The 12,199-nt window shown below is 41.3% G+C and overlaps 1 protein-coding gene across 2 annotated transcripts in view; it reads left to right on the top strand.

Moving 5' to 3' along the window:
* Positions 1-12,199, top strand: part of PLD5 (phospholipase D family member 5) — a 236,907-nt gene that overhangs the window by 145,315 nt on the left and 79,393 nt on the right. Inside the window, exon 1 of one of the 2 annotated variants that reach the window (XM_030556988.1) lies at positions 2,663-2,709. The exons of the other annotated variant lie outside the window; for it this stretch is intronic. The gene's annotated coding sequence lies outside the window, so the exon portion shown is untranslated. Of the gene's footprint in view, positions 1-2,662; positions 2,710-12,199 lie in introns of those variants that run through there. 2 annotated transcript variants of the gene reach the window in all.

Here is a 12,199-nt window from a genome sequence, read left to right as displayed (position 1 = left end):
GGCTTTTCTCATGAGGCAAAGGACAGGCTTGTGGCTGATGCTCTCAACTGGGATCAGTAAAGCTGGGTTCGATTCCCAGCTCTACCACAGACTTCTTGGGCAACCTTGGGTGTGTCGCTTGGTCTCCCTCATTTCCACATCTCAAGGTGGGTGTAATGCTATGTACTTCATCTATCGTCTTTGTTTAGATTGTTAGTTCTTTAGAGCAAGGACTTCAACTTGGTGTGGTTTTGTACAGGGCCCCACAGCATGGGGCTCCAATCTCAGTGAGCTGCTAAATGCTACTCTAATACAAATATAAATAATAATGGGACACAGAATAAAGTCTGAGGTGCTTCTCACACATATACCATGAGAGACCAACAAAAGCAGGAGTGTATTGAATTAGGGATGTTCAACTCTCACTCAAATGATCGCTTTTTTTGTGATCCATGATTGTTTTTTGCATACTAGATAAAAATATCATGCTACATGGAGTGGTGTGCTGTAGGAGATAGGAAGCACTTAACAGAAAATTCAGTGTTTGATCAGTGCCTTTTATATTCAACTCTTGCTGGAGTGTCACTTTTGATAGGATTCTTTTTTTTTCTCTTGCCAAACTCCAGCTATGCTTCAGCTGGTTGTGTGCATGCTTCATTTATACATCTGTCTTTCTTTCGTTGCATGTTGGTTCTTCCCAAACTTTACAGGCAATTTACTGCAAGAAGAAATTTGTATTTACTGCAAGAAGAAACATAATGTTCCCAGAGGTGATAAACTGTTAATGAAAAAAATGGTATACTGCATGTTCGTAAATTTAGATGCAACCATACACAGAATTCAAGAGGAGAAACCCAGCAAAACAACACCTGCACCCAGGGCCAGGATGGCCCATTATTAGTAACTCCTTTCCCTAATCAGATAAGCAGTAATTGTGGGAGGGGGCGGTCCTCCTCATGTGGCCACAATGATTATTGTACTTCCCTGATGGTGACATACCTGGGAAAGTTTCACTTAACTTTGGACACCCTGTCCTCTCCCCCTGCTCTTCCCCCACAGGAGTTTGCCTGGCTGTGCTCCAAGTGGTGCTTGGGGGAGCAGGAGTGCCCAACTATGGAAGGGAGACCCGGCTCCCCTCCCCTCCCACTGCACACTGGGGGGACTCGGCTGCAGTGGGCAGATCGTGGGCGCATTGCTGCTGAGGGAGGAGCGACTGGCTCCAGAGCACTGCAATAAAAGCTCCCACAGCTGCCTCCTTCCTTCCTTTTTCTGTGCAAACTGTGTCCCTCCCCTTGCTGATGAACTGACTACAGCGGCTGCAGCCCCAGTGCTGAAAGGTGCTCTGCAGCCAGCATAAGCCTCCTGCTGCCTGCACTGGGACTGGTATACAGGCAATATCCATACAAGTCCCCCACTCCATCTCTACCTGTAGGTTCTTAGTAGGGGGTCATGGCCACCTTCCCTTTCTTTATGTTCAGATGGAAGAACGAGTGCCAAAACTTCTTTCTGTTGTAAAAATAGAGTCCTGGCATAGAAAAAGTTGAGAACATCTGCTATAGGGGATGTTTCAGTTCTTTTTTTAACCAAAGGCTAAGAGGTAGCCTTTGTGTGATGCAAAGCCTGAGGCTACAGACCCTCCCATTTGAGGGAAATAGAAATTACAAGATAATCCTGGGTTTTTTTGGGACGAGGGGTTAAAGTAACCCTCCGACTCCTGTGCTTGTGATGAGAGCCTGGAAAACTGATGTAAACTTACTGCAAAAGGTAAAAACAACAAGCAGTGGGGCTCCACTGGTTCAGGAAGAAATTGGAATGAAGGTTCTAAAGACATTTTTTCTCTCTCTCTCTCACGTGCGTGCGCTTATTAGAGTGAGTTAAATTTAGGGGTTTCCTGTGCCTAGTGGTATGATAAAGAACAGGAGTCGATTACATTAAGAGTGGAAGGAGGGCAGATGGTGGGTAAGGGAGATCCGTGTCACAGGCCTGCCAAAATATTGAAAGGTCAGCTTTCCTCTTAGTTATCGCTCTTGAGGACAGATAAGTAAACCTTTTTCTTCCTGGCAATTGCTCCTGTGTGCCATTCAGTATAAAAGAGGAGTAAAAAGGATCAACGGAATGCATGGCATAACATTTCCATTTCCCTAGTATGTTACTTGGATTTATAATAGCATGATCAACCATTTTCAGTCATTTCAAATGAAGGGGGGTTTGCCTATAAGGAGATAAGAGGTATCCCAAGCTTGGAGGCGTGGGGGGGGAGGGGATTATGTTTGATTTGTCAGGAACTGTATTTCCATTTTGTCATTGGCCTGGCTCTCTTGCTTAGTTTGTGCCTCTTTAATCTCATTATTATGTCCATCTTTGCATGTGCTGCATGGGTATAATGCATCCTCAGCTCAGTAAGGGAAGCTTTGAGCTGTGCACAGTACCATTAAATGTCAACATTCAGAAATATGGATGCTCCATGGGAATATGAGTGTTCTTGACAGATGTGGCTCTACTGGTATGGGGCTGAGGCAGATTTAATTCCAGTGCTTTCCTTGTCAGTCTCTCCTGACCCAGGATCAGATGGCAGGGTCTGAAGGGGAGTGGGGGGTGCAATGTTGTGAAGACTCCCAACCTTTTGAAAGTCAGCAGCAGCAGCAGCAGCAGAAACAGGCTCATTTTCTCATTCACTTTGCAGGGAAGAGTGAAACAGGATCCTGTGCTGAGGTGGCCAACAGAATAGGGGTAAGTCATCCTGCAAAGAGGAAATAATGTGGGCATGAAATAAAGAGCTATTTCACAGGGTTACAGAAAACAAGTTGTAAAAGAATACAAGAAGAAAAATAAATCCCTCCAGTGTCCGATGGAGCTTCCTTATTTTGAATGATGACTTTTTAAAAACACAGCTCTAGCCACGCTTTAAAACTGGGGGTTTTCAAAAGAGTGGCTAATGGATGTCACACTGCTAACTTCTGACAGTCAGTTTGAGAATACATCATTTGGCATTTTGATTTACTGTGACATAGGATTGGTCCTACTTTATTATTTCATAGTCCTCAGATACTCACAATAACATAGATGTACGCTTTGAATTTATTATTAGTTTCTGGTGGAAGTTATTATTTTCATATATATTTTCTTTACTGGTGTCTCTCAAAGTAGGATTTTCAATTGGTGGCAAGTGATCAAAGACTTAGTTCCAAACTGAAAGACTTCTTAATGTCCTGCATCCACCAGAACACCAGCATGACTGTGGTGAGGGAATACCTTGCTGTTGGAGGTGCACGGCAAAATTTTCAGAAGTGTCTTAGGAGCCTAAGTAACATTGACTTTCAATGGGACTTAAGTGTGGTCTCTGCAACGTTTTGCTGATATAGCTGTGTTGATTAGGAGTGTGAAAAAATTACATCCCCAGCTGAGGTAGCTATGCCAGCAAAAGCCTTAGTGTAGACTCAGACTGGCCAAAAAGTCCTTTTGCCATTGCTTATTTTAGTCTAGCCTTGTTCTCAGATAAACCCTTTTGGCTGAAATTTTCCAATAAATTTCATTCTGAGGAAGTCGTGGCATGAGAGATCTCAGACCAAACCATTAAAGTTTGGAAAAGTTATAATCAACTGAAAACAAGGTTTTGTAATAGGAAGTGGTGGGCAGCATTAATAAAATATGGTGCTACCAGCCTCACCTATAAGTATTTTCAGGCTGATTTCCCTTTATTTTTTTCATCCTGCAGTTTCCCATACTCTTGCCCATACACTCACAGTGCTCCTGATCATTCTCACCCATGCGTACCATCTAAGTCTTCAGCTAAGCCTCCACCTCACTCGGTTATGTAGTTTAGAGGTTCCCAAGTCCTATGTAATCTTCCCTTTTCTCCTGCCTACGCTGATACCCCAGGCCCTCTGTCTCCTCTTTCACTTTCAACTGACAAGCTTCCTTTCCTGTGCAAATAGTGTGGTGAATGCTGCTGACATCAAGTGAAAGTGCTTTCTCGTGCAGCTGCTAAGGTATCCAGTTGGAGAGTCAGTGCTTCCAGAGATTATGGGTCCCTCAGGTGTGGCTCTATGTTTTTTACTGCCCCAAGCATGCCAGTCAGGGAGCCTTTGGTGGCATTTCTGCGGGTGGTCCGCCGGTCACGTGGACTTGCCGCCCCAGGCACGCGCTTGCTGCGCTGGTCCCTGGAGCCTCCAGTGGGTCCATCCTTAGCCCCACATGGTGCCTTGTGAGCACCTTAGGCCTTAGCATCCTCAGAAATTCCATGCCCTTTGGTGTCCAAACATAAAGGACCCAGATAATGCCCTCTACTCTGTCCCATGGGACAGCTATGAATGCTCTGGACTAGGGAGCATCCTCCTCCCAAATGCCTGACTCCTCCCCTGCAAGGTGGCTACTAGGGTTCCATACCATGCAGTGTGGGAGAAGTAGGAGTGGTGCTGAAGGTCCAATGCTGACAGTTCCCTGCCTGACCGAGGTCTCAGTGGGGAGGAAACTGGATGGGTCCTTCTTCACCAACCCCCTAGTGCAACTGCTGATGCTCTGAGCTGAAATGTCTGTACTTCCTGAGAGAGTGAGGTGATCGCTGGGCTCTGCTCCATCTGAGGCACTGGGAGCCTAGTATAGAATTCTGTAATGAGACAGGCGCTATGACAGAAACAGTACAAATTCAGCCTTGTGGGTCTGAATGCCCATATCTTTGAACTTGTATTGCTTTCTTCTGTGAGTTTGTACCATACAGCGTTTTCTTTCTATTTGTTGCTGTGTGGCTCAAACAACAGGGTTTAACCTGTGGTTTTGGGGTGTTTTTGTTTCTATTGACTGTACTCTGCATGTTTCCCTCACCTGCCTAATAACAAAGAGATCTTGGACCACTAGTGTTCTAGCCTTTTGCTGTTGATGTTGTGGTAGACTGTTTGGATGGAAGTCAGGCTAGGTTAAGAAACTGTGTAATTGACAATGTATTACTTTATATTCATTTGTGTCTCCTGTGTATTTTTTCAAGGATAGAAGCAGCAGAATATTTTTTCTGTGTGCTTTATTTTTCTCTTCAGTGTATTGCATGCATTTTCCTACTTGTGACACTAAGGCATGTCCACGTGTTTCTTCATAATTTTCATTTTATGTATGTAGTAGCCATGGAGCCAAAACAAAATGCTGACACTCCATAAAATATGTGACAGGCTGATATGAGCAGTGATAGATCCATCATGAGACTCTTCATGCTACAGTCAAGTTCAAATATCTGTCTTGCATCATATATTTTAAAGCAGAAATTACTATAAAAATGTCATGCCCTTTTAAGGCCCGTAGGCCCGTGGTAAAAAATAAAAACCCAGCTTCATTTATTATTCAGGCTGAGAATATGAGAAATTCCCAGGGCCCACATTTACAGTAGTGGCCAGTGATTTTGTGTGCCCAACTTTAGATACCTTAACCCTAAATTTCAGAGATGCCAAGCACCCATATCATCCATTAACTTCTCCTGGAGTGCTGAGAATTTGTGAAAATCAGAACCAAATTGGGGACCCAAAAACAGTGACCATTCCTTGTCCCAAATTTTCTTCCAGCCTTATCCCTTCCACAATCCCATTGCCAGAGTTTTACAGAATATTATATGCTCCTCAGGAAATCAGCAGCCTGCTACCAGCACAGATCATCAGCATTTCTGTGCCTGATGATCAGAGGTTTACTTGGGTTTACAGTTTGTGTGAAGGAAAAGCGTAATATGTGAACAGAAAAATTAACCATTATTTGCAGTATGGGAAGTACAAGATTGTTGTAGATATTTCTAATAGAAATAGGATGAAATACAATAGTGAAAAGTGCAAGGTTATGCATTTAGGAATTAATAATAAGAATTTTGGATATATGTTGGGGGCGCATCAGTTGGAAGCGACGGAGGAGGAGAAGGACCTTGGGGTACTGGTTGATAGCAGGATGACTATGAGTCGCCAATGTGATACGGCTGTTAAAAAAGCAAATGCGATTTTGGGATGCATCAGGCGGGGTATTTCCTGCAAGGATAAGGAAGTGTTAGTACCATTATACAAGGCGTTGGTGAGACCCCATCTGGAATACTGTGTGCAGTTCTGGTGTCCCATGTTCAAGAAGGATGAATTCAAACTGGAACAGGTTCAGAGACGGGCTACAAGGATGATCCGAGGAATGGAAAAACTGCCTTATGAAAGGAGACTCAAAGAGCTTGGCTTGTTTAGCTTGGCCAAAAGAAGGCTGCGGGGGGATATGCTTGCTCTATATAAATATATCAGGGGGGTTAACGTTAGGGAGGGAGAGGAATTATTTAAGTTTAGTACTAATGTAGGCATGAGGACGAATGGGTATAAACTGGATATTAGGAAGTTTAGACTTGAAATTAGACGAAGGTTTCTAACCATTAGGGGAGTGAAGTTCTGGAACAGCCTTCCGAGGGAAGTAGTGGGGGCAAAAGACTTTCCTGGCTTTAAGACAAAGCTTGATAAGTATATGGAGGGGATGTTATGATAGGATTGTTAATTTGGGCAATTGATCTTGGATTACCACCAGATAGGTCTGCTCAATGGTCTGCGGGGAGATGTTGGATGGAATGGGAACTGAGTTACTGCAGAGAATTCCTTCTTGGGTGCTGGCTGGTGACTCTTGCCCACATGCTCAGGGTTTAGCTGATCGCCATATTTGGGGTCGGGAAGGAATTTTCCTCCAGAGCGGATTGGCAGGGGCCCTGGAGGTTTTTCGCCTTCCCCTGCAGCGTGGAGCACGGGTCGCTTGCTGGTGGTTTCTCTGCAGCTTGAGGTCTTCAAACCAATTTTGAGGATTTCAATAACTCTGTCCTGGGTTAGGGGTTGTTATAAAATTGGATGGGTGGGGTTCTGTGGCCTGCCTTGTGCAGGAGGTCAGACTAGATGATCAGATTGGTCCCTTCTGACCTATGAGTCTATGAGTCTATATTTCATAGTCGTGGCTGGGGGAATTTTCCATTGAAATTATTTTTGATGGAACATTTTTCACTGGAAAACTTTGATTTTTGCCATACACACACAAAAAATCAGTTTTTCTGATGGAACATTGAAATGTTTATTTCAGGTTGCTCTGAATCAAAATATTTCTATTTGTCAGACCAAACTGAAACTTTTAGTTTCAGACTAGTTTCATGTTAATCTGTATTTTCCTGAGCTCCTGAGGTGCATTATGGGACATATAATCCAGCTGGGAACTCCGTCCCACAGAGCCAATCCGGTGTATGACATACATGAACAAATACAGCTTCCATGAGGCATCACAGCAACTCAGGGGACCGCAGATCAATGTTAAACTGAAAGGAAACATTTCAATCCAGGAATGTCAAAACATTTCATATCAATCAGGGATGTCTAAATGAAACATTTCAACATTTCCAAAACAAAATTGTTCAGAACTTCCCTTCTGCTGAGGGGTAGGGTGGAGAAAGGAGGACATTTTCACTTTCTGACATGATTTTGGATGAAAACAAATTTTCAAACATTGAAATTTCCTGCGGGACAGAAATTCCAATTTGCAACTGACTCGAACATTTCATTTGTGTTGCTTTGCAATTTTTGACTAATGTACTTAGTAGATTGTCTTCAATAATGTGTACTTGCTGATAATTAAGTTAACTAGCTGAAGGTGGTTGTGCTGCTGAAATCAGCTGACACTCTAGGTCTGCTTCATCCCAGATGTAAATCAATTGACTTCAATGGGATTAACACAAGGAGTGAATTAGGGTCAATATTTTATGCTAGTGTGTTCTGAGTTTTGGACAAAAACAGTCTATTTTTCTCTTTTAGGGAGGCTGCAATTAGGTATGTATAATAAAATAGTAACCACACCAGTCTTTCAGGATATGGATTACAGTACAGGCCTCTGACAAAAAATGTGAGATCATTCCATCAGTGGAGTACAAAGACATGATAGGTGAGTGTGGGAGTGAAAGAAGTGGAGTTACGGGGAGAATAAATAAATAAATGAATGAATGAGTCAGTGAATGTGGATGAATTATGAAACAATGAGTGTGAGAATGAATAATTGGATAGGTGGGGAAGGAAGGAGGGGAGAGTGAAGGAATAGGAGGGAAAGTGGGATGGGAAAGGGAGGAGCAAGATAACAGGAACAAAGCAACCCAAAGGGAGAAAGTGAAAAGCCAATACAGAGAAAACTGAAGAAAAAAAATCTAGGATGACTGCAGATAGAGTGGCAGCTAGTAAAAAGCAGAGCTTCCTCAGTGAGTGTGAGAGAGGGTAGACAGGTGAGGGGGAAAAAAATGACTTGAGGGGGAAGAGGGAGGGCAGGTGTGTGGCCGGGGACCAGAGGAAAGTGGGGAGGGCAAGAGGGATAGGGAGAGACAAGCAGAAGGGAGAGGAAGAATGGCCATCTGTCTAAAGCACTGGCTCAGAGATCTAGGGTCTGTACCTGGCTCTGCCACTGACTTCAGTGAGCTCATGGGCAAATCACTTAGTTTCCCTGTGGCCTAGGTTCCCCGTTGTAAAGTGGGGACAATACCACAACAGCGTTCTAAAATCAGTCCATGAATGTTCCTGAGAGGCTCGGTTACTATTGTGATGGGGTCAGGAAGATACCTACTGAGGCAGAAAACAGTAAAATGGGAGAAAATTAGAGAGCAGTGAAATGACATTAAGAGGAAAAGGGCTGAGAAAAGTAGCAGGAAATTATGCAACCACTTTTTCTTCACACTTCACCACCCAGCAGCCTCCATGCTCAACTCCACCAAGCTGCACCACTCCAGAGGACCACTACCAAGCAGCACCAGCCCACAGCCACCTTATTTGAGCTGAAACCCACAAAATGGTTGAAAATTTAACCCAGAACCAAACCCTTTACACGCAAAGGATGACGGGATATGATAGGGTAGGGGATGATGTTTGGCTATTTTGTGGACCTTGGACTGAAATAATTAGAGAGACAAACTAGTTTAAAGGCATTCATTCACACCATATTCCTGTAATTTTCTAAGGATTATCCCATGCTATCCAAAGGCCTCCGAGATCTCTCTATGTTATTTGCAGTGTTATAATCATATCGGTACCAGAATATTAGAGAGACAAGGTAGGTGAGGTAATACCTTTCATCACCAGAAGCTAGTCCAATAAAAGATATTGCCTCACCATGTTTAATGTTATGTTATGTTTGTTGGGGATATTAACATGTATAAATATTTGTATGAAATTATATTGATAAATGAAAACAAATAGGAATTTAGCTTCATTTGCATGTAGGAGGTCAGGTTCCTATGTACTTATATGCTGATGAAAACTTGTCCATGAATTTTAGGATGTTTCAGGAGTTTTACAAATGAATCTAATTCTTCATAATAATAACCTAAAAAAATAGCAAATGCCTGTCCATGGAAAAAATCAGTATATCTAATCCCTTTTACTAATCCCTCTATTATATTTGTAACTGCATAACCATGTTAATTTTTTAATACAGAAGAGGGCTATTTTCACTTACAAACAAAACACAATCTTATTGTACCAATGGTTTTACTGACAATGTAATAAGTCTTTCCTTAAGAAATAATATGCCTGTCTTCTAAATCATCTGAGGATAAAAATTATTTTCCCAACATGTTCAACAATCTTGTTTTTAATAGAGGCATTTGCTAAATGAACGGCCTTTCCTCAAATAATAAGGAAGAAAAAAAACCATGGAAAAATTAAAAAACAAAACATCCTTTCCACTAATTTCTGTTGTACAGTAATTATCTACAGTGTCATCAGAATCAGCAGTACCTAGCTTTATACTCAGGAAATTTTCTTTAGATGATGACTGGTGCTGAGAGGTTATTAAGTTGTATGATAGAAATAAAATTGGATTTTCAAACAGTGTACTCCATTGAAAATTGCATTTGAAAACAATTTATTCCTATCAGGTTTCATTATTATGAAATAGTTTTATAACTTTAAATACAATTTCAATTTTCTGATGATTTGTCATAAGTTTTTAATTTTAAGAAGAAATAAAAAAACAATAATTAGCAAGTCAGGAAATTTAAAGTTAACATTAAAAGTATGGAAAAGCATAGGCAAGGTCACTTCCAACATCCTGTGCTCATTCCATCTCACCTCCTGAAATCAGTTAAGATACAGTGCACAAAACTGTGGTTTCTGACCTATCAACTATGTAATATAGCTACATTTACCACAGTAGGCTAGTAAGCATTTTTATTCCTATTTTACAGATAGGGAAAATGAGAAACAGGAAGCCTCAGTAACTGTGTGGCAGTCAGTGTGATTTAGTAGATTAGGCATTGGATCAAGGTGAAGTAATTTTCAATCCCTTGATTTTTAAAAAAAAATGTTTGATTTAAATCAGGCTGAGACATAAATCTAATCTGAAAATTTGTGTTTTTGTTATTTTAGATTAAAACTTATAATGAACTAAATTATAAATTCCATTCCTGTTTTTTAAAGTGCCACTTCTGGTAGGGTATGTCATGGTAGAATTCCCCACTCTGAACCTTAACGTCCAAAAGATGGGGTACCAGCATGAATTCCTCTAAGCTCAATTACCTGCTTAGTACTTGTAGTGCTGCCACCAACCAGGAATTCCAGTGCCTGGTACACTCCGGTCCCCCCAAAACCTTGCCTGGGGATCCCCAAGACCCAGACCCTCTGGATCTTAACACAAGGAAAGTAAACCCTTTCCCTCACCGTTGCCTCTCCCAGACGTCCCCTCCCTGGGTTACCCTGGAAGATCACTGTGATTCAAACTCTTAAAACAGAGAGGAAAATCCACCTTTCCCCCTCCTTCTCTCTCCCCCTCCCAGACTCTCCTTCAGAGAGAACGTAATCCTAACATAGAGAGAAATTAACCTCTCTCTCCCCCTTCCCTCCTTTCTCCCCACCAATTCCCTGGTGGATCCAGACCCAGTCCCCTGGGGTCTCACCAGAATAAAAAAACAATCAGGTTCTTAAACAAGAAAAGCTTTTAATTAAAGAAAGAAAAACAGTAAAAATTATCTTTGTAAATTTAAGATGGAATATGTTACAGGGTCTTTCAGCTATAGACACTGGGAATACCCTCCCAGCCTAAATATACAAGTACAAAGTAAAATCCTTTCAGCCAAATGCACATCTGAACTCCTCCCAGCCAAATACACATTTGCAAATAAAGAAAACAAACATAAGCCTCACTCGCCTTATCTACCTAGTACTCACTATTCTGAACTTATAAGAGCCTGTATCGGAGAGATTGGAGAGAAACCTGGTTGCACGTCTGGTCCCTCTGAACCCCCAGAGTGAACAGCAAGCAAATTCTAACAGCACACACAAAAACTTCCCTCCCTCAAGATTTGAAAGTATCCTGTCCCCTGATTGGTCCTCTGGTCAGGTGACAGCCAGGCTCACTGATCTCGTTAACCCTTTACAGGCAGAAGAGATATGAAGTACTTCTGTTCTATTAACTCTTACTTATCTGTTTATGACAGGTATCTTCTGTGAATTTTACAAAATTGCTATAGGCAAAACAAAGCATTGGAAATTAAGATCCAATTCTTACAGACATTTAAGCAAATATGTAACTTTATTCACATGAGTAAAACCCATTAATTTCAGTGGACCTACTTGTACTTATGCATTTGAAGCATCGGGGCTACAATTGTATTTTTATTAAAACTTAGAGGCATAAAATCTTTGTCATTTCTCAACAATACCACTTCACTAGCAATAAAAAGTTATTTAGATTTTCAGTACATTAACTAAATCATTTTGAACTCTTATACACATGGGCCAACATTTGCAAAAACAGTAGCCTAAAGTTAGATTCCTACACTCCATGATTAAGCACCTAAAAATGGGATTTTTCAAAAGCATGTGAGTAATTTAAGAATAGAAATCCAACTGGCTTCAAACTGCAAACCCCTATAGAGAAACATAATGTAGAAGCATTTCAGCATTTTTGACTTGTACAATATATCAGAAGCTGGTTTTGGCTGCAAATATAGTACGGACTATTTGCTGAGCAATTTTGTGTTTGAGTTTGTGATGTTCTCACAGTAAGGATGTTAATCAGGCCCTGAATGTGTCTCTTTCATAGATGAGCATTTAAGTGTGAAACTTCTTGGTAGAAAAATACAAAACCTGAAGTGTTGCTAACAATTAGGAAATTAGTTTTTAAAAAATGCAAAACATCCACTTTATTAATTTAAGACTATAAAATGTGAAGAAAGTAAAGAATTAGCAATGTAAAAAATCATGATATAAATAAA

The sequence above is a fragment of the Gopherus evgoodei genome, chromosome 3 (genome assembly GCF_007399415.2).
Source record: "Gopherus evgoodei ecotype Sinaloan lineage chromosome 3, rGopEvg1_v1.p, whole genome shotgun sequence".
Lineage (NCBI taxonomy): Eukaryota > Metazoa > Chordata > Testudines > Testudinidae > Gopherus > Gopherus evgoodei.
The sequence above is the reverse complement of the archived record's forward strand: the minus strand, read 5'-3'. Positions and strand labels throughout refer to the sequence as shown.